We start from the raw sequence: 23,706 nt of genomic DNA on the forward strand, positions 1-23,706 counted from the left end.
TTTCACCCATTGAATGGCGTTTTCCGGTCACGGAGTTACCTCCAGACGAGTAGCAGGGTTTAGGATATCTTCTTACCCAATCCATTCCTAATTATATTGGCCCACGGCCCTAGGAATTTCCAACTTAGTCGGAGTTTCATCATCTGTACGAGTGATCCTTAGGATGAAACCTTAGATCATTTTATGCATGAGGATCCAATTGCTTCGACATTTCGTGTGTAAGATTCTTAGGTTTGCGGGTTTAGACTTGGCAACCAGTGTAAAACTAGGTCGAATTCTTATTGCACTAACCCCTAGTTAACACTTGGGATACCTATCATATCGTCTGAGCCATGCCCATATGAATCCCTTGTGTTTTAGGTTACTTAGACAACTCAATATTCTTGTATTGCAACAAGGATGAACCTTCTAAAGGTAATAAACTACATCTAATGGAGAACAATAGTTCCAACTCCACCAACACGCGTAAACATGCGATTTATTGCTTTTACGCATCACATGGTCCATGATAACTTTATCCTTCTCTGGTGCACGATAATCTGGGTACTAACTTTTCCTAGGACTACTAGGTCCTACATCAATAGTCATACCTACAACCTTGTTGTCTACACTTTGGCATCTTATGCTTTGACTCCTAAATGCGGCTCTTAATGAATGTCATTTTTCGCATGACGACTACGCAATACACAACATTCTCCTAGCTACGAAGTAGTCAATGAAACTCATCCAAAGCTAGTGTTAACTTATTCCATCTTACATGCTATTTGCAAGTTCATAAGATCATCTTCGTACTCTATTATCCCTTTTCGGATAATACCTTATGGGGTTAACCTTGCCTCATGAAATCATTACGAGAAGAATGTTGCCTAACATGCGGCACACGCTTATTTCCACCATGTCTGGGACGAAAGATAATGCACTTATAAATCACATTTCCTTGCCTAGGATTAGACATTACTTTGATAATGTACCAAAACTACATGCAACTAGCCTTCTACTCGTTCAAATTCATGACATAATTCAACCTTGCCTAATGTTTCAAGAGATGCTTTATCACATGTATTTCTTTCCAATTTCCGTATGCATTAAAAATTAAGCGTAAAAATGCAATTGCCTTTATGAGCTAAGCGCGCCTAATCTTTTCCTTATGCGGAAATAACTCGAAAGAACCTGGACTTGTGGAGTCGGGGAGATGTCCACTTGTACATTCGGAGATGAGCCTTCCGCAGTCGCACCTTGTGATCTTTTTGGGGCCATCGTAGTCGTAAATTGGACTTCCGATTTGCCTTTGTGGTCTACGGAGTGACGGCCCTCGGAATGCGGCCTTCCAACCTCTGCCTTTATCCTTGTATGCGGGAGATTTCCTTTTCGGGATGGTGCTTGCGGCAAAGGCTTTAGGAGTCTTTCAAGAAAACTCGAATCGGCACGGAATTTAATCTCGGACGGCTTGCGGCTTTAAAATCTTCTTGCGAAAGCCTTTTCGATGGGTCTTGCGGGGGTCTTTATGGCTTCACCGTCCCCTCTTCAAAGTCCGGGAAGGGTATGAGGAGATCTTCTTGGAAATGGGGTGGGAAGGGGCCTTAAGGAGGCCCCCTCCTTAGAAGCTTCTAAAGAAGCTTCTAAGAAGCTTCTGTAGCTTCAACAGAAACACGTGGGGGGGGGGGTCGTGATCCACGTGGCGGGCAGCCTGAGCTGGCCGGCGGACAGGGCGGCAGCGACTGGCGGACTGGACTGGCGGTGGCTATGGCAGCTGGCGGCAGCGCGGCGGCTCCTGAACGATGGCGGCCCTTCCTCCCTTCACGTCGGCACAGCGACCTCTTCCTCCTCTAGCTCTCTCCCTCCCACAGCTTCCCTCTCTCTCCCCCTCTAGCACACCCCCTTGATGGGGGTGTTTATATAGGTATGGGGGTGGGGAAGAGGGCCTCCACACACGTGGAGGACTCCCCTCATGCAGTCCCTCACTTGGCCATCCCCCCTCCACACTCCCTCTCCTCCAGCCATGCATCGGCTGGGGGAAGGGATAATAGTAAAAAAAATTTGCCTTAATTTATCCTATTACCCTTCCCAAGCGGTCGTTCCCTTGCGGTTTTTCGGTCCTCAACCCCGGCCTTTAATTCTCGACGTGGGACCTCATTTTCGAGCGTGCAGGGTGTGGTTTAGGTTACCAATAATCACGAAGTAGGGGAATACTCTTGCACAAGGTGTACACGGCGTGCGGCAAGTTAATATTTGCGTACGGGGTACGCGGAAATATTACAGCAGGGTCCATACCAAATGGAGCAAAAGATATTGTGAACTTCCTAATTGGAAAAAAGCAAAATCCTCTTCAATCCTTCACTACTTCCCCTTGGTGTGTATATGTTGTCAGATGCAATGTAGAAACCTTTGACCTTATACATAATGTTTACAGAGATCCAATTACCATTGGGATTGTTGTTCTAGATGCAAGACATGGGGTTGAGGGAATGAAATGGAACTCTATAAAGTTTGAAAAGGTTGTATCCACTCTACTACAAATGACATGTGAACCTAAACAATTCATGTTGTTATCATTTCTTGATCGAAAGCAAATGGCAACTTTGGAAAATGCTCTTGAAAGCATTTCTTGCAAGTATCACATGCTAGTTGGTAGTATTGACTTCCTACTAATGGATAGAACCTTTTCTTTTGGATCTATAGATTCTTTTGTTGTTTTGACATTAGTGACCATGGAGAAAAGCTTCATCAATTTTGAGCGATATATAAACAATGTCAACAAGCCTTCCATTTTGGACTTTGAAGGCTTGGACAAGGAGTGTAATGATGAAAATCTTGAAGAAGAACAAAGGATTGCAAAGGCTGTTTTGAGAAAGAAAATGATAGCTATGGAAACTACAATCAAATCATTTAATGATGCTCATGAGGTTGTATTTGATGTATATGCAAGTGGACTTGCATCGAGGGTGGCATTGGTAAATCATATGAAGACTATTGTAGTGGTTTGCAACACTCAAGAGCAAAGAGAGGTTGAAGCACAATTGTGGAGGGTCCATGAGAGTGCCAAATAAAATTCAAACTCCCAACAGGTTCTTCCTACTGAAGTTCAAGTTCTTGAAGTACCACTTGAGGGCATAGAAGAATCAAGCCAAGATATAGCAAGTCTAATTATGAAAGAGAAATTAAAGGCTACTTCAGGTGTTTGAACTCATTTCCTTCTCCTTTCATCAAGGAAGACACATTGATGTAATTTTGATTTTTTTCTTGAGAAGTTACTTCCATTAGCATTTGCAATATTTTCTTTCTTTGGTGATATTACTTAAAGAAACTATGTCTTTAGTTTTTTAATTTTTTACAAAAGGTACCAAACATGTTTGGTTTAAAAAATCTATTTAAGTAAATCTTTCGCTAAAATAGTATTAAAGAGCACATTAAAATTTATCATCCTTTGTAAGGATAACTATTTAATTGTAATCTAGTGTGTAAGAATACTTATCATAATGAAAAGTTTGAGCTAGCTATGTAAAATTTACTTAATTATATTTTAGATCTTATTTCAATTAAACTCTTATATGTGTTGTGTAATGATCTCTTGTCATGTTAGTTTTGGTTAGATTTGTCCACATGGTCAAACCTCTTATCTCTTATAACCTCTTTTACTGCATCACTAGTGTATGTCGATGCATGTACCTTAGGATAAGAGAGCCAACAATATATTGCACACCCCAAAAAAGATTCATTGCACCTCCCAATGGAGTTTTACCTCAGTAGCAAATATTGCAACAAAGATTTAACCTCCAATGTATCTTTTGAGATATGTATATGGAATAATAAGGTAAAATCCTTGTTACAATTCATGAGTTTAAATATCTATGGGATATAACTAGTTCAAAAATAGAATGGTTAGTCCTTAAGAAGAAACTATGAAAACTTATCCAAATTGAGTATAACTTATCTCAATTAAATTGTCATGTGTCATATGTGACATAGTTTTGGTCACATGGTCAAAAGAATCATGTTTAAATTTTCTTTTAATAATTAGGACTAATAAACACCTTATTTGTACATGCCATTTTGAAGGCATTTTTAGAAACTGAGTATGTTTAATGTTATAAAGATAAGATAATTTTTGGAACTAATTACAAGAATCTATTGTTAGTATCTCAAGTATACTTATAATTAGCGATTAAAAGTAGGTGTGGAAAAATGACTTTATTAGAATAGATTTTACTTCAAAGAAATCATCATATATATTTTTTTCACCTCATGATATTACTCTTGGTTAGATTTGTCTACATGGTCAAATGCCTCTTTTCTTAAGACTGTATTTATTAAGTAGTACCTATGTATGTATTTGTCAATGTGAAGTTAAATTTATTTAGTGTTCTATGTCAGTTTATAGCTCAAACATTAAGTAGAATGATGAGGAAGTAAATGAATCTAATGTGCTTCTTTTTCTTCTTTGTGACTTCAACTAAGACATCTATGGTTGGATATCTAACAAATTCAACAACAGTAGAGCACAATGATGATTGATGTGTCCTTGATAAGAAATGCAACACAATGATGTGTAATACTTGATCTCAATGGTCTTGGTTTACAACAATGCTTTGCTAAGTCTAAAAAGTTTCAAAGCTTTCAAATGGGAAAGCAATGGCTTGTTCTTTGACTAGGATGTATGGAGTTTCTTGAAGCCTTGTTTGTAAGATTCCAATTGGGAATTTTATCAATAGCTTTACATAAGAATGTCATGGCAGTTATTAAGTGCTTGGAGATCCATGCAGAAAGGAAGTATCCTTTCTTCATGATTTGGGGCCAGGAATAATGTCATAGACATTGACTCAAAATGATATATAGGCCAGATAAGATGGGAGTATAAGCAATGTTCAAGCCTCTGAAGTATGTATGGGATCCATATGGAGATATTTGTCAATGTACCAAGACTATTCTCATAGATGATAGTCCTTACAAAGGATGTCCAAATCTTGTTGAGAATTGCATTTATCCAAAATAATTTAATATTGATCATGGAGACTTTATCTTGATCAAAGAACTTCTACCATACTTGACTCGCTTAAGAAAATACCATGACGCATGCGAAGTAATTAAGTTTGATCGATATGGACAGGAGCCATTTCAATATGGACACGAATTGTATGCTCAATTCAAGGTTGTCATTGATGAATGTACTAGAGCAGAGAATGATGGTATTTCATCTTCATCATCAGCACCGCACGAGACCATGATTGATAAAGATGGTATATATGTTCAACCTTCAATTATGTCTTCATTCAAGAGACCATCTATTATACAAACATCGTCAACAAATGCCTCATGTCATTCATCTCTTACATTGAACAGCTCACAATTATCAAATTGAAGTAGAATCATTTAGTCTCTACTTTGAAAGATATGGAAGCAATGCAACTTGCTCATGAGTTAGAATATCACAAACATTTCATAAATGGTAATGCAGTTAAACGTTTTATACAAAATCTACAAAAGTTGTATTTTTCCAATATACATGATGTAACAAGGCGGTGACTCTATCTGGACTAATTTTGACTTTCATAATAAATATTTCCCTTACATTAAGGGCTTTTTTATGGCTATGAAATATATGCTTGTTAGAAATTTAAAGTGTTTTATGTAGTTACCTTGGTGTTTCTAAACACCACCAATATCAATGAGAGAATCTACTTAAAGTTTTTTATTCTTTCAATAACATTAGTTAATTGTGTTGAAATTTCTTATAAAGTGGTTTAAGTCCCATTTTGTACGTTATGACCATCTATTATACAAGCATACTCAACAAATGCCTCATGCTGTCTGTCACTTATATTAAACAACTCACAATTATCCAAGTTAAAGTAGACTCCTTTAGTCTCTACTTTAAAAGATGTGGAAGCAATGCAACTTGTTCATGAGTTAGGATATCACAAACATTTCATAAATGGTAGTGCAGCTAAATGTTTTATATAAAATCTATAAAAGTTGTATTTTTCCAATATACATGATGCAACAAGGCAGTGACTCTATATGGACTAATTTTGGCTTCTATAATAAATATTTCCCTTACATTAAGGGCTTTTGTATGGCTATGAAATATATGCTTGTTAGAAATTTAAAGTGTTTTATGTAGTTACCTTGGTGTTTTTAAACGCCACCAATATCAATGAGAGAATCTACTTAATGTTTTTTATTCTTTCAATAACATTATTTAATTCTGTTAAAATTTCTTATAAAGTGGTTTAAGTCTAATTTTGTACTTTATGTCTTAGCTAGCAAATAAGTCTTAATTAATAATAAAATTTATGTCTATTTCTTAGAAAACACAAACCATTGGTCAAAGGTTAAATCTTTGGTCTTAAAAAAATCATAAACTTCTAGCTTGGTATATAAATCTTTACTTCATGATATGAAAGTTCATTTAGCTAGTTAAACTGTGAAGCTAGTTGATTTTGGCCAAAGCCAATATCAATCTTGTCCATATATTGTCAAGATAGATAGAAATTTTGAACAAAAGATATTTATATATCATGCATATACACACAAAAAATACAAATGGGGTGAGCAATTATTTAACATACTTGTGTCTATTAGTTTACACAAAAAAAAGAACCATCACATCATATGTTACCCAAACTTATTACTATGTGGTATTAGATCAAGTTATTAAACTACACCTTGCTAGTAGTGACTCTTTTGAGGTTCTAGCTCATGAAACTTATACATGTCACTTTAGATGATACTATATATAAAAGGAAAAATTAATATTATAGTATCTTCAAATCCATAACATTATAAATTTAAGCCATGATAACATATTTTTATATAATGTTTATGGCTCTTGTATTCTAAATTCTCTTTGTACTCCTTCAAACATTTGTATTCTTACATTAAACTTGGAAATTTCCTAGGTATATACTACCTAAGCCTCCTTGATGTTTCTACCACCATACAACATCATATTTTGTTAGTATGCTAGAAAATATAGAGGTGAACTCCAAATCTCCTAATAGCCACATAGCTTACATTCATCACTTAAGCTCTCAAGATTTGTGATCTCATATTTGTAACATACAAAGTGCCCTTTAAAGATAAACGTAAACATAGTGCTCTCTTTCATTCACAAAATTAAGACATTAATTAAAAGTGGGACTTGGAAAATTTCCAAAATGTCTAATATGGTGTTAATAGGGCTTTATCTTATTGAAGCTCACTTTAGTATTAAACTCTACTCCCTGCAAGTCTACTAAAAGGACCGTAGAGCCATTCTTCCGTGTACAAAAAATTCTTTAAAGACAATCCCACTCGAGTTCTAACTTTCATAGGAATAACTTAGGACATGCATCATAGTACATGACCAATTCACCCTTAACAAATTTATACTTCATGGCACAGAGTTCACGTAACACCTTCATCCCTACCTCTTGATGTAATAGAGTCTACAATTTGATTTCATCAGAATGTAATAAAGGAGTGAATTACTCTCGCAATGCTTTTACCTCAGGGTATTCAAGTTATTTTCATATTCGAATAGCTGAGAAGGATCAATAGAAGACCACCTTCATTACGCCTTGGGGGTGTTTTGCTTACAAAGTAATGCCATTTGGATTAACAAATGCCCCAGCTACCTTCAAGCGATTCATGAATTATGTCTTCCAACCATATTTTGGTAAGTCCATTAGGATCTTTATTGATGATTTTTGTATTTATAGATCTAAGGCTCTAAATCTAGGAACGGTGGATGAAGCTTTAAAGAATGATTCAAAGTAAATCTCACGGTAGGCAACTCAATATCCAAGGCGAGGGCTTGGTAGATTCTTGGGTTCAAGTCTAGGCCCGAGGCCTATGCTCTATCCTCCTTGCAATAAGACCTAGCCATGGGGGTCAAAGAGGGGAAATTTTATTACATATGTGTGTCACCTTGTGAGGTTCTAATAGGTTCTTAGGTTTGAGTCACAGGCTCGAGGTTGATGCATTGATCTCTTTGGGACAATATGATCAACGACGAGCCATCCCAACTAAGAAAAGGGGGGAAAAAAAAGGAAGGCTCTTTCTGATGTGGGATTGAAAGTAATTTTCTCAAGGGATAATGGGTTTAGTATTATGTGTGGGGGGATTGTCCCATATGTCATTATCTAGCTAGGCTAGGATATCATTTGGGTCATCCTATGAGTGTTTCTGAGCAAGGATACTTATTGAGCATCGTTCTCTTGGGGGGACCCTCATTTCTTGGTCCTACTCTTGGCCTTTAGTTGAATGTTTTATCTTTTCTTTGTCCTTTAGTTGTTTTTATTCTTGTTCAATATGCATTTACGTTTTATGTTGAATTGGCAGGTTTGATTTGTAGATTGGATGAGCTGGGTTGCCCTATCCCCATGGTCACCCCTATTAGACATAGATTGTAAGGTGCACTTTGCAAGATTTTAGAGCATTTTTCATGAATTGATAAACTGTTTTTAGTGGAAAATTAAAAGCTTCACACAGGCTATTGGTGGAAAGAATTTGAAGCACATGACGTGGGTCATTTTAAATCTAAAGGCAAAGCAAAGTGCAAATTTGAGTCAAAAAACAAGGAAAAGCATCCAGCTATCATTTGGACATTAATTTCATGCATTTGAGGCAAAATTTCATGCCCAGAGACCTTAATTTATGGAGGAACATGATGTGGGCAACCAAAGAGGTAAAAAAAGGGCCAATATTTGACGACGCAGACTAATTTTTATGGGGATACAAGCCAAAGGCTAAAGGGGAATTAATCAAACATGAAGAAATGAGGAATTGTGGAGAGAGAGAACAAGCAACAAGAAAACATGGCCCTATATTTCCAAGCTTTTGTTAATCATTACACACAAGATCTCCATCATTTTTCATGTGAAACATGAGCAATGGATCCCTCTTTCCACCCTCTCCATAATTTTGTTAATTTCTTGGCATGATTTGAAGAATAAAGCATGCTAGTTTTTCAATATTTCTCTCTCCTATGCATTCTAGTGAGATTTTAGTCTTTCTCTCTCCTCCCTTCTTCCTACACACATAAATTATGTTTCTATGATAGAAGAGGGATGGGAGTGAGAGAGGGAGAGCTAAGAATTGTATGAAAAAGAATATTCATGGTGTGTTGTTGGAGTTTGTGGAGGATCCCCCAAGCATATTATTGGTTATCTCAAGCATCAATGACCTTGGATTCTGCATGGTGCCTTATACGTATTACGATGCATAAGCGATCTAAGTGTAAGTGCTCTAATTTTTATACCAAACAAAATACAAATAAAAAAGTATATAAGTAGTGGATAAAAGAAGGCTTGAGCTTAATTTTTAGCACTTCACACATTTTGTTTGTAGTTTTTTATATTCATTATGAAATAAAAATAAAAAAAGCCAATGGTTCTAACTCAACAATGGTGTGCAGATCAGGTGTTGTATGCGCGTGTAGTGAATGCTGGAAGGTCCCTAAGAACAAATAACTCTACAAACTTCATAAAAAGAAAAAGAGGGTTTGCATGATATGAGACAAAAAGACAAATTGGGTGTAATCTCCCCCCATGCCTTGTGGGAGCGCTTCACAAGACATGTATTTATAGATTTATTTATCTCCAAGCTAAAAAATAGCCCACTTTACAAATAGCATGCTTTTTGTTTGCTTTTCCCCAAATATAAAGTAAAGTGTTTGGGCATCCAAAAGTCAAGCAGTACTGAAATACAATGTCAAATAATGAAATATTAAATTAAGCGCCTATACGCATACAAGATAATAAATGTTTTTTCAAGTGCTTTAATAAATAAGCATGCTTAAATAAATATTGGCACCAGTCTTTAGTGATAAGGCACATGTCCATAAAAAATGGTAATACTTCTAGGCATTTGGATTTATGTCATCGCCACGTCTTCGTCGTCTACTCTACACATCAACTGAAGCATTCACAATTTTTAGAAAATGATAAGATAAAACCCTACAAGAGTGAATACCTAACAGTCTTCAGCTAAAAAATAGTTAAATAGGTTGGAACTCTATTCTAACCTTAATTAATTGAAGTGCATACTCTAAACTCATAAACATCTATTAATTTGATATATATTTTGCAGATTCACCTGCTGTGGAATCACCCATGTGCACATTAAATTAATCTGACGCCCAAAAAGGAAAGGCATCCTTGTCAACTTCTCGCACAAGGAATCCACCTTGTATATGAGTCCTGGCAAATAAATAGTTGTATGGAATCCACTGAAAAACCTCACGGAATCTACCGTGGAACATGCCTCAGCATCATACCCCTAGGGTGGGATAGCAATTGTCCTCAATTGCTATTAGCTCAATGTGGAGCGAGCAGTGAGGGGTAAGCACTTAGGTCGCAGGCATGCATCCATTGGGCCTCTTCAATACAATGATTTTTAAACTTAACCAAATATCGAGAATATCTATGCGAGTTCTATTGGTCATAAAGTAAGTGTCTAGAATAGTTTTAGGTTTAAGGATTTCAGTTTCTTCTTCTAACAAAGGAGGGTTTTCATAGACAAGGTGGATAGGTAATTGGCCTCTAAAAGGTCGTAACAAAGTGATATGAAAAATATTATGGATTTTTCAATGTTTGGGTAGTTCTAATTTAAATGCATTGTCATTGATCTTGTGAATTATTTTGAAAGGTCCATAAAATCTAAGTGCTAACATAACAACATGGTGTTTCTACACACTTTTCAATCTTCTCTTTTCAATGCGTAACCATATATAATCATCAATATTGTAACTCATGGCTTTTCTTTTCTTATTAGCTTGTTTAGTGTATCATTGATGGGCTTTCGCAATCATGTATTTAACTTGAGCAAAAATAGTAGCATGTGTATTGGCAATATCATTAGGAGCTTTAACTTTATTCGACAATGATGTGACATGTGTAGGCAATCTATGTTCATAAATGATTTAAAAAGGTGCTTCATGAGTAGCTGTGTGTGGTATATTATTGTGTGAAAATTGAAGTAGATGAAAATGTGTATCCCATGTTGTGGTTTTGAAATTGTGTATGCACGCAAAAAATCTAGAATTGTACTATTAGTAGCTTTTTTTGTCCATTGGTTTTAGGATGAAATGCAGATGAGAAATCAATCTTAGCACCCAAATTAGCAAACAAAGTAGTCCAAAAATCATTACAAAATCTAGAATCACGATCAGAAATAATAACTTTTGGCAAACCATGATTAGTGAGAACAATCTTCAAGAATAATTGTGCAGCTTGAGTGTAATGAAGAGAGACCTAACTAATCTAACTAAAAGAGAGAGAGAGAAGGAGAGAAGGAAGAAGACTACAGAAGAGAGAGAAGAAGAGAGCAGAGGAGAGAGAAAGACTAGGAGAAGAGAGAGAAAGATAGGAAAAAAGAGAGAAAGAGAGAGAAAGAGGGAAGAGAGAGAGGGGGAAGCCATGGGAGCTGAAGGTGAAGGTGAGGAATCAGATTTGTATTTCTCCAATGTTCCCTAATCAGGTCCTTGTACACCTTAAATACCCCATCAGTGTAACCAGGTATTTGCATATGCTAACCGTGTGTAAAACCCTCTAATCCCCATTCTTTACATTCCATCCCGACCCGGAAGGTTTTTGCCCTCAAAAACAAAAAGAGGACATATTTATATGGTTGGGTGGGGCTGGGGGAGGGGGAGGGGGGGTGAAATCTTATGGAACGGTGGCCTACGAGCATGTATGCAGTGTGAGCATGAGGGAAGAAGGTAACTCAATACAAGGATAGGCACCAGTTTCAAACAAGAAGGGTTGGACAACACTGGATAGCATGCTGTCCCGAACAGGCCTGCAATGGAAAACTAATCATAACTTGCCATTGGGCAACTCCAAATGAGACATTTTTCATGTCAAAACGAAGCTCGTTGAGATACTTTTAGCCCAGGTAGGTCATGCATGGGTGCAACTAATGCATGCCCAAACTGTTTGACAACAGATGGCTGTCTACTAAATGCCAAAAGGTCCCCAAGAACAAAGAACTCTACAAATCTTCATAAAAAGCAAAAGAGGATTTGCACAACATGAGACAAAAGATACAAATTGGGTGCAATCTCCCCCCATGCCTTGTGTGAGTGCTTCATGAGGCATGTATTTATAGATTTAGTTATCTTCAAGCTAAAAAATAGCCCACTTTACAAATAGCATGCTTTTGTTTGCTTTTGCCCAAATATAAAGTAAAGCGTTTGGGCGTCCAAAAGTCGGGCACCGTACCCAAATACAATGTCAAATAATGAAATATTAAAGCGAGTACCTATGCACATACAAGATAATAAATGTTTTATCAAGTGCTTTATTAAATAAGCACGCTTAAATAAATATTAGTGCCACACCTTTAGTGATAAGGCGCGTGCCCATAAAAAATTGTAATTCTTCTATGCATTTTGATTCATGCATCGTTGGGTTCTTTCCAACACCTCCGCTGTCTGCTCTACATATCAACTGAAGCATTCACAATTGTTAGAAAATAATAAGATAAAACCCAACAAAAGTGAATATCTAGCAGTCTTCAGCTACAAAATAATTAAATAGGTTGAAACTCTATTGTCCTAACCTTAATTTAATTGGAGTGTGCACTCTAAACTCATAAATATCTATTATTTTGATATGTACTTTGTAGAATCACTCACTGTGGAATCACCCACGAGCACATTAAATTAATTTGACACCTGAAAAGGAGAGGCACCCCCATCAACTTCTCGCATAAGGAATCCACCTTGTGTATGAGTCTTAGCAAATAAATAGTTCTACAGAATCCACTGAAAAACCTCATGAAATCCACCGTGGAATATGCCTCCTGGCATCAAACATTCATAATGGCATCAATGGCATGGGTGAATGAAAATGCAGTTTGTTGTGTTGTTGAAGGATTTACTATAGAATGGCTAAAGATGTTGGGTCTCAGAAGAAAGTTTAACAATAGGAAATTCAAATGCAAGACAAAAAGAAGACGAGAGAAGGGTCTATGGATGGTAGAAAGGGATTCAAGTAGTTGATTGTAATCCAATATATTTATTCATGTATATAACCAGGCTAGAAACAAGAATATCCATTCTTGAAACCATATTTCATCAAGGTTCCAATTGTGTTCAATCTCGAGAGCATAATCAATGGAATGATAGTGTATGGATAGCATACATCAGCATGTGTTTTTCATTTATCCCAAAGCATACATGAGAATATCATGGGGTATATTGAGCCCACAAGTCATTAAAAATTGTGCTTTGGATTTCTTAAGGACCCTACTTTAACTTGCTTAAATACATCTATGATAGAATAGTTAGTCCTTATGTGATATAAACAATCCATAAAGCAACCTTGTTTGTGTTTAGTCTAGAAAAATAAGTAAACCCTACTCTTGATCTTAGTAAAAAAATATTTTTTTTCAACCCATTGATGTAATCCTTTAATGTAAGAAAATAAAAAAACAAGTATACCTCAAAATAGGCCCCTAGCACTCTTGATACGGACCTCTAGAGAGCTTCAAGATAGCATAGTATATTATCACCACATAGCATATTATGAGTGCATAGCCAAAGTAAAGTCTCCCTTTTTCTCATAATTCAAGTATCATTCGTAATCTTTGGTATCTCTCCTCTTTGGGCTTATAGATGACTTAATTGTAGCCAAAAAAAGGACTAGATGCCACTATTGTTCTAGTTATATATGAATAAAAAAATACTAAACTAAACACCAAACTAAATATAGATAGTTGTACCTTTGATTACTTGATGATACCACCCTTTGGCCTTTTCTTTAAGAACTAAATAAGATAAATGATGCAACCTACACACATAAGAAATTGGTGAAAAAGTAACAAAAATATGCAAGCAACAAAGACACATGCTACTAGAGTTGAGGCCAAAGCCATAGGAGTGCCTCCTCCAACTATGTTTTGATTTTCCATTGACCTTGATGTCTCAAGGGCTCAAACACATCTGACAATGTGAGAGGCGGGGTGAGATGACTGCAAGCAAGGCTTGTTGCGATAGAGGAAAGACCCGTGAGACAAAGATTCAAACAAAAAACACCACATCAACATTGTCATCATAGGGCATGTCAGCTTTGGGAAGTTCACTATCATAGTTTTGCAATAGCAGTGAACACATCAAGTAGGCCTAAAGGTCATGTAATCTAGCTTGAAATGTACCTTATTTGCTATTACGCATTAGTAGTGATGAATGGCAGCCCATTGCCACCCCATTGCTGATGAATGTCATACTTTTGGAGAGTATGATAGACTAAGTAAAATACTCATGGATAGGTCAACAATGCTAGGAAAAATTTGAATGTATTTAAATAGTCAGTTGAAGGGATACTGACCTATTGGATCTTCTGTAGTCACATAAGCTGAAATCTCTGCAATTCCAAAATTTAATATCCTTTCTCGAGTCTAGGGTGTTGAATACATGTATGTATTAAGATTCAGTGAAGGTAATACATGTTCATGATAGGATTAAGCTGATTAGGCTATGTCACAGACTGCTAGGCCTACTCACTATTGGACATGTTGATTGAAAAATGATTATGCAAAAGATAATGTCTACAATGGTATGATCTTTATTCACTAGTATTATGTCAAAAGTTTAGTGATGCAAAGCAAGGTATTAAGATGGCATACTCTAGTACATGCAAAATACTAGTGTAATTACTTGAAACATGAACTATCTCGGTTGAGAGAAAGCATATTTGTGCTATACAATTCAGATTCTAAAATGTTCTTAATGTACTGATAGTTGATTGATGGCTGAAATGAGTTGAACTAGAATAAGTTCAGAATGTATAAGTATTTCTTGAAGAGATGCAAGTAGTGACTCATTAAAACACTATTGGTTTGCAGGGAGTCATGCATTGTATATGTTAAGACTACATTAAATACATAGAGTTGTGGAGATGGAAAATGCTAATAGGACTGACAACATCACTCAAATAGTGGGTGAGAAGTTGGATAACAACAATTTTGCTATCTGGAAATTCTGCATGGAGAACTTTCTCATTGGGGAAAGGCTATTGGGATCTTATGATAAGTGATGAATTTGAACATAAGCTTCTAGATAGACATCCAACTCCTAAACAGTAGAATGCATGTTGTGCTTGGCTTGAACGTTCTCGAAGAGTCGTGCACTGGCTCTCATTGTGCATTACAGATGCAATGATCGTGCAAATAATGAATTAAGAGTCTCCTAAAGATTCTTGCAATATCTTGATGAGATACTATGGTACTACCACTAGTGCTATAAAAATATCGTTGAAGAAAAAGTTTAACACAATGGATAAGAAAGGATGGTCCATTCGGGACTATGTGACTAAGATAAAGACTATTCTAGATCAGCTAGCATCCATTTGAACTGAGGTGGATGATGCTGATTTAGTGGTTGTGACATTGAATGGTCTAGGGTCTGAATATAAGTCTTCTGATACGTCAATTTGATTCAGGACTAAAATGCCTAACTTTAATGAATTGGTATCCTTGCTTATCCATGAAGAAGTGGAATTGGGTTTGACTACAAGCTTGAGTATCCCTAAGAATAAAGATGCATCTTTCTACTCTAATAAGCAAGGTTGTGGTCATTGTGGCAAAGGTTCTAAGTGTGGTAGAGGAACCCACAAGCATGCATCTCCGCATGGGTAGAGTCAGCAAGGATTTGCTAGTATAGGTGGTGGATACTCCCATGCAAGGGAGAGATCTCGGCTTAGGGGTAGAGGATCTTGGCACACTTAGACTACTCATGAAAATGCAAAAAAGGATAAAGATTTCCATTATTGTAGCAAGTACGGCCACATTGCAAAAGAGTGCTAAGAAAAGTAGGCTAATCAGAAGGTTAGACAATATGGTCCCTATGCATCATCTAGTCATGCAGAGCCTAAGACTGGTGAGAGACTGTTTGCTATGACTTATGCATAGAACAAGGGCAAGCAGGAAGAATCAAACCACATGACACCACATAACACACTATTAGTGAATTTGGGGAATTTTCACAAGTTTAGGACTCATGGTCAAAACTTTCTCTTTGCTATAATTCTCATGTTGTTGCTCCAAATTTATTGTTCAATAGCTCAATAGATTCCATTTTTCATCAGTTTCCAATTATGTGTCATATGATAGCTTTCAAAAACTTAAATATGTCTTTTTGGAGTCCTAATATTCTAAATAATGAAGAATGGGACTTGAAAGATTCCCAGATTCACTAAAATTGTGTTAGATGGCGAGTGGTTTGATGAGCTAAAAACAAGTGCTAATGGTTATGTCTGCACATTGGAGATGATTCTCAACATGACATAGCCCACCTAGGGATTGTTTCTTTAGTTATGCCTAATGGCAAGAAAAAAAAAATGCATGATATCTTGCATGTTTCGTCGATCACCAAGAATCTGTCATTTGTTTGAGCAAAACTTGTAGGTACAATTTAATAGAGATGGTTGCCTCATAAAGAATTATGACAAAGTATATGTTGGTTGCTAAAGGCCAAAGACATGGTAGGATGTTTACACTGGATGCAAATATCCCTAAGTTAAATGCTGCTATGTTTGATCATGATAGGGCAAGTATCCAGGACATTGATATATGGTATACATGGATTGGATATATAGCTTGTGTACTCAGATGTCTAGGGACCCACTCATAATGTATCACTTGGTGGGTCTAGATACTATGTGACCTTTGTGGATTGGAGAACAGCATTCTTGACTCGTTGCTCTTCATGTGCATAGCTTTGAGGACCTTTGCATTTTCTTCATACAACAAATCTCCCTGGTAAAAGATATCACTTGTGTGCTTAAACATTATGAGGAACTCGATAGAGAGGTAAAGCATTGTATTTTTGATGATGGCCACAAACATACATGGGTATGAGAATATCTAATGCTTGCAAAATCCATTGAGCTCAAACTCCAATATGCAATTATAGTTCTTGAAAATGGGTGTTTCTATAGTGTTGTAACCTAGTGGAACTTGCTACCACAATGCCTAAATTCATATAGTTTTGTAAAGGGAATGTCATATATTGGTCCATCACATAGTGCTAGTGTTTGGGCATGGCTAGATTTGATGGCATCTACTCAAGTTCAAAGTTCTATTTGTGGGAGGGGAATATGAGTTGTTGATAATAAGTGCCACAAAAGAGAGAATCTTAATGAGGAAGCACACCCTAAGTACCATGCATCACCAATTTGGCATACCTATCATAGCAAATCGAGAGACAAGATGAAACCAAGATGAGTGTGTCTCTGGCCTCCAAAAGAGAACCTTCTAACGTCGGAGAAAAATATCAAAGGTTAAAACCCAACATTATATATATATATATATATATATATATATATATATATAGAGAGAGAGAGAGAGAGAGAGAGAGAGAGAGATGTTTCCCCAAAATAAAAGATGGGTGGTGAGAAGGCACTGACACTTATATGTTTTCAACATCCAGTATGTACATGCATATGTATGTGTATATATGAATGTATGTGTGGGTGTAGAGAGAGAGAGAGAGAGAGAGAGAGAGAGAGAGAGAGAGAGAGAAAGAGAGAGTGAGAGAGAGAGAGAGAGAGAGAGAGAGTGAGAGAGAGAGAGAGAGAGAGAGGAGGGAAGGAGAGATGCAAATTTAGAGGAACCCAGGGGATTCACTAAATGTGTGTATGACAATTTAGAGGAACTCGGGGGGTTCACTATATGTATATTCTCTATATTATGTGTGTTCATGGTTTATTTATAAATATTTATATTTATGAATTTATCTTGAATAAAATATTTTATTTTTAATTAAATATCCAAATAACCCCTTATATTACACACTTTTATATTTAAAAATTTTTAAAAACAAAATCTTAAAAAGCTTTATTTTGAACCCACATGATACATATATATATGCATGAGTGACCCCCCACCTCAAGTAGAGGAAGAAGAGGGTAGTAGAGGGGAGGCCCTTGCCAACCTTGTGATTGTAGATCTATTGCCATTTGGCAACAATACTCTTGCTTGTTGAGTATCACACACATACACACACACACACACACACACACACACACACACACACACACGATTAACTTCTTAGGGAGACAAATAGGGGGACATGGACCTCTTTGAATGAGAGAGATATAGAAGAAGAAGAAGAAGAAGAAGAAGAAGAAGAAGAAGAAGAAGAAGAAAAAGGAGGATCCTCAGAGAGAGAAAGAGAGGGTATATGGAGCTTATTTTTCTTTCTTATCAAAATATTTTGTATTAAAGCCTTTAAGAGATCCTATTTCACCATGCATGATTGTAAAAGGCACAAATTACTAGTTAGGCTAGCCATGAGTGTTTTTGAACATATTCATCTTCCCATATGTTAGCATTGAATGGGTGAGATGCATAGCATATCCTTTGAATCACATGTTTCTACTCAACATGATGTGCGCAAGCACAAAGTTCAATAACATTACGTTACCATGTTCAAGCACTTAAGCACATACATTCAGTTCAAAATCATAGAAGAATCACTATGAGAGGATCCAATAAGGAGAAGGCCATCTCTCACTATGATAAGATCATCAATTTTCCCTTTGCACATCCACACATGCCCTCTCTAGACCTTAGCATAAATTGGTAGAATCTGAAAGTGTATAAGGGAGGAGTATATGGCCCTACAAGTGTTGCACTAGCATCAATCAAGGATCTTGAAGATGAATCCAATGAAGAAAAAAAAACACCCTTCTTCTTCATGTTGTTCTTTCCTTTAGAAGAGGCATCATTTCTTCCTATGATCTTTAGAAAGCTGACCACACTTCTCACAAGAATAGCAATGGGAGCTCTTGCTCTTTCTAGTAGACCTAGCAACCAAACATAAAATAGTGCTACTAACACCAAGGAGAGAAAGATGCCCGTATACTTGAAGAATAGATTCCTCTTGTGCCTAAAGCAACATAGGAAAATCCACCATTGTGCAATCAAAGCAAGTATACCAACTATCACCATAGCTTGGAGGAAGTAAGAAGATGAAAACCTCTCTCCATATCCAAGAGAAAGTGTCTCACACCCAAGAGTAGCCTTCTCCATTACACCATTTCCTTTTCATTTAGCCATGTATTCCCTTGAGCCTTTGTCAACCTTATACAAAATAAACTTGGATTTTATCTGAGAACAAGCCTCCATGAAGACTTGGGGCATGTCACTTCATTATCAATGTCTTTCCAAAAGAGAATGCAATCTTTTTGGGGATGTATGAATGTAATTATAGTCCAACAAACCCAATGCAACCTTTAGGTAGATAGGGATGATATTGAAGCCTTATAAGTAATCTCTAATTTTTTCATTTAGTGGCTCAATTTTTTGAAAAGTCAAATGTTAAGTATTTTAAAACATGTCTGCTTGATTTGTTCTTCAAAGTGTCCAAAGTGTCAAAAGCTTCAAGTGGGCATGCTTTCATTTGACTATTTACCTATTAAGAACTAGCTAGAAGTTATAGTAAAATATCAAAGCTTTTGTCATGGATTTTTACAAACTTGGCATAAGAAAGAGAGATGGTTTGAAAAAGCTATTTCTATGCACCCAAATTCATCCTTTGAATTTTGGGATGGATCAAAATGTCATGAGGTTCAAGACTTGTGGAATCTAGATATTGAATATGATATACCGATGATTTGTCAAAACTCAAGGTGTAATACTGTGTACTCTACCTTTCCAAGGAAATCAAATACACTTCAACATGGATGGAATGAATCTACCAAGTAGTACATATTTGTATGCAATAAGTGTCATGTTTTGAATCGATACTATCATGAAAGATATATTTATTTCACTAGATATCATTTTAATATATATATATATATATATATATATATAATATATATATATATATTATATATATATATATATATCTCTTCAGAGGATGCATCCAAGAATGTCACATAGCACGGACCTTCTAGAGGCCGTGGCTTTGATGGCTCTAGCTTCTATTGGCAGGGGGCATCATCATCATCTTTTCTCTGGACTAAATGGTTAGGGTGACAGGAGCCACTGGTGAACTTAACTTTTATGCTTTTAATCCATTGCTTATACAGATTCTGCATACTTTGTGGTCCATTGGCCAACCCAAATGGAACCATGGTCATTCCATCCAACACCCTGAGATATTCGGTCTCTGAGGTCTCTGTAGGGACATCAACAAGATCATCCGTTATCAGAGGAAATTTTCATCTGCACTTTTATAACCTACTTCATTTTCTTCCTCATCATTTTTATCATCTTCCTCTAGCGGCTCTGTCTCTGTTTCTGTAGAGGCTCTGTAGGAGAAGAACAGATCTTTTGCCTCTGCATCTGCTTCTTCTCCTATCAGAGCTTCTAACTCTACTTCTACCTTTGGCTCTAGCTTTGTATCTATTACTATCTCTGTATCCGCTCTGTCTCTATTTTGTATCCACTTTGTATCTGCTCTGCCTCTGTATTGTCTCTGCTCTGTAACTGTACAGTCTCTGTATCTGGTCTGTCTCTGCGACTGTCATGTAACAAGGAGAACATTACATCCATGCTTCTATTTCACTGTCAGAGGTGATTTTAGAAGTTAATTCTAGTTGAGGCAGGAGGTATTCACCCATGGACAAGGATTTTACATCCCGCGGCAGTTGGCTTACAGTGCCCACTATTAGAGACAGTGCCTCTGTTTTCTTAGGAAAGATTTGCTTAACAACCTCTTCATCTCCTGATGTACCATCTGTTACCTCGTTGGAGGAGTTATTTATGGATGTGAATCCATTGCCTTTTTGCGATCCATACAGCTTTAACACTGCTTTGTTGGGCCCTCTGCCTAGGGTTAGGGTTCCTTTGAACCAATCCGTCCTGGCTCTTGGGCTCTTGCTTCAAAAAGCCAAGGTCTTCCAAATAGTAGAGGGTATGAGGTCCCATAAGAATTTAGTTTGACAACTAGGTATGTCAGCCAATAGTCTCTTCCTGCAAGGGTTATTTTTATGTATGGGAGGATGCCTAACGGTTTGACTCTGCTTTGGTCTGCCAATCTGATAAGCCACTGTGTAGGTTGAATTCCTTGCAACCCTAAGTCCTTCATTGTGACATCCGTCATTATGTTTACTGATGAGCCTCCATCAATCAATGCATCTGAAATGAAGCATCCTTCTATCCATACACTAATCACTGGGGTTCCAGGATCTAGGAAGGCATTAGCCACATCTACGTCCTTTACAGGCTTCCGGGCCTTATTGGTCTTGGTTGCTATTGAAGGAGCAATCCTTAGTCCACGCCTTCTTGTCAAGATGCTTTTGAATTTCTTTCGATAGCTAGGAGAAAGCATTAGCAACTGCCAGAATGTTAAGTTTGGTTGAAAAGTGTTTAGGTCTTTGACCAAGTCATAATCTTTGATAGGATCCGTAGGCTTCTCTAGCCTGCTGGGGAATGGGGCTACACCCATTTTCATCTTTCCTTTTTCTGTTAACAATTGCTGCATCGGCACTTCTTCTGTTTCTGGAAGTGCTTCTGTATCATCTATTTCCTAGGCCTCTGGTTTTGTCTTTGGGACTGTCTCTGTAACTCTCTGTGGCACTGTAGTGCTCTGTATTGCATTGTTATATTCTGTACTACTCTGTCCCTCTGTAGGTAGGTTGAACTTCACAGTCTTGGCATGAGAGTTATTTTCATTCTGAACCACTGGTTCCTTCTTCTTGGTGCGCGTAACAGCGGCAACTTCCAACTCTACTAAATTGGAGGTAGGCTCTTGTACCTTCTGTTGGCTATCAGTGGCATTGGCCTTTACAGGGGCTGGACTAGGACAATCCTTTGCAGTGTGTCCTTCACCTTTACATCGACTGCATAAGGGCTTGTAATCCATAGATTGTCTAGGGTTTGGACAATTCGGGGAGATATGACCCTTTTCTCCACATCTATAACATTCCACCTCTGATCTCTGACCATCGCCAAACTGTCATCCTCTGTAACTTTGAGAGGGAAACCTCCTTGGACTGAAATTAGGACCAAACTCTCTAGGCTTTGGTCCAATATCCTGTGTTGTCATTTTGAATTCCAACAAGTTGAATCTTGCATTTTCATCCTTCTGTCTTTGTTCATGCATCTCTTTCAGAGAGCAAATATCCTCTGTATGGTTCTCCTGCAAATAGTAGGAATAGAAGGCTCGAGGAATGGTTGTTTTTCGAGTACATTCAGTAGCTAAATGTCCCACTTGATGACACTTTCCGCACCATGTATTAGAACGTATCACATCTCTTCCAGGTCCCACAGGAGTGGATATATTGGTGGTATTCACCTTCAGCATCTGTAGTTGCTCTGTAATCACATCCAGAAGCTCTTTTTTGATACTTGCAACTGAGTTGGATAAGTAGTCCTTCAGATTTTCACCTCCTGAAGTGCTTGTAGTGGGATTTTGGGAAGCGTCTGTAAATACTGTATACACTGGTTGGGTCGATCTAGGAGGTCCTCTGTTCTGGCTCTCATTCAGAGCTCTTGTTGAGACTTGGGGTTGTTGATTCCAGTTGGTAGGGTTCCACTGTTGTTGAGTCGCCATTGGAGGAACTGTTTGAGGCCACTATTGCTGTGGTTGAACCATCATTTGAGGCACTGTCGTCTGCGGCGACCACAATGGATTAGGTGCATTATACTATGGAACTATTTACATTTGAGGATAGGGGTAGGGAACTGTCCCCAGGACTACATTTGGTGGGTATACCATTCCTGGCATGGGAGGAGGTAAGGCTCCTCTTCCTGGAGTCATTGACAAGCTTGCTTCAACTTCATCATACATCTTGCGCCTTCCATTGCAGCTTGCAGATTGACTGGTCTTCTCAATTCCACGAACTTGCAAACTTCTGGTTGTAGGCCCCTAAGAAACACTCCTTTTTGGATTCCTTCATCCAAATGATGGTTAGTTCATCTCTTCAGGATGGATTCCATTCACGAGACATAAGCTTCTACACTTTCTCCAGAGGACTGACTTAGATTCATGAACTCCTCTCGCATCCGCTCTTCAAAACCTTCACGCCTGAATCTAGTGAGGAAGGCCAACTTCAGGTCGTCCCATGTGCCAAAAGTTCCTACTGCTTGTCTCTCATACCACTGAAACGCCGCACCCTTGAAAGTGGCAGGGAATATTGCTAACCAATGCTCAGGGGTTCTAGCATTGTTAGCCACACAAGCTACCATGAACTCTGCTACATGAAGATCAGGGCCTTCATTGTACACTCCCTTAAAAATTGGCAATGGGACTACATTTGCTAGCCTGCCATCAATATTTCCAGGACGAATCTGACTAGGAAGGGGACCTTGAGTCGCCATGGGGACTTCTGTAAAGAGTGCTTTTAAGGCGTCAAAGGAGGCTTCTGCTGCAAGCTCATTCTCAACCTTGATTTTTTCCTTCTCTCTTCTCATGTACCTCTGGACTCGTTCTAACGCTTGCCTCTTTATTGCGTCATTCATCAAGGGGTTGGCTCCAACTAGTTGGTCTGTACTCAACAGGATAGTATCAGAGAGAGCTTCAGTCTCTCTAATGGATTCTTTGGCCAACATCTCTTCTACTTCCTTCTTTTCAACATCTCTGAATTCAACTTTCAAACCACTACAGAGGGGAAGATATTCTATTCTGAAAGTATCAAAACTCATTTTTCTTAGGATCGTTGTTGTGTCATTATAATAATGCCAGCTTCTAAGGGTTTCAACAGTGTATGTTGTGAAAAACACTCTGTCTACCAACTTCTAGTGGGTTGCTAATTGGACAAACAGAAGATTGTC

Source organism: Lygodium microphyllum, chromosome 16 (assembly GCF_053477565.2).
Source record: "Lygodium microphyllum isolate KBCC chromosome 16, Lygodium_microphyllum_v1.1.10, whole genome shotgun sequence".
Lineage (NCBI taxonomy): Eukaryota > Viridiplantae > Streptophyta > Polypodiopsida > Schizaeales > Lygodiaceae > Lygodium > Lygodium microphyllum.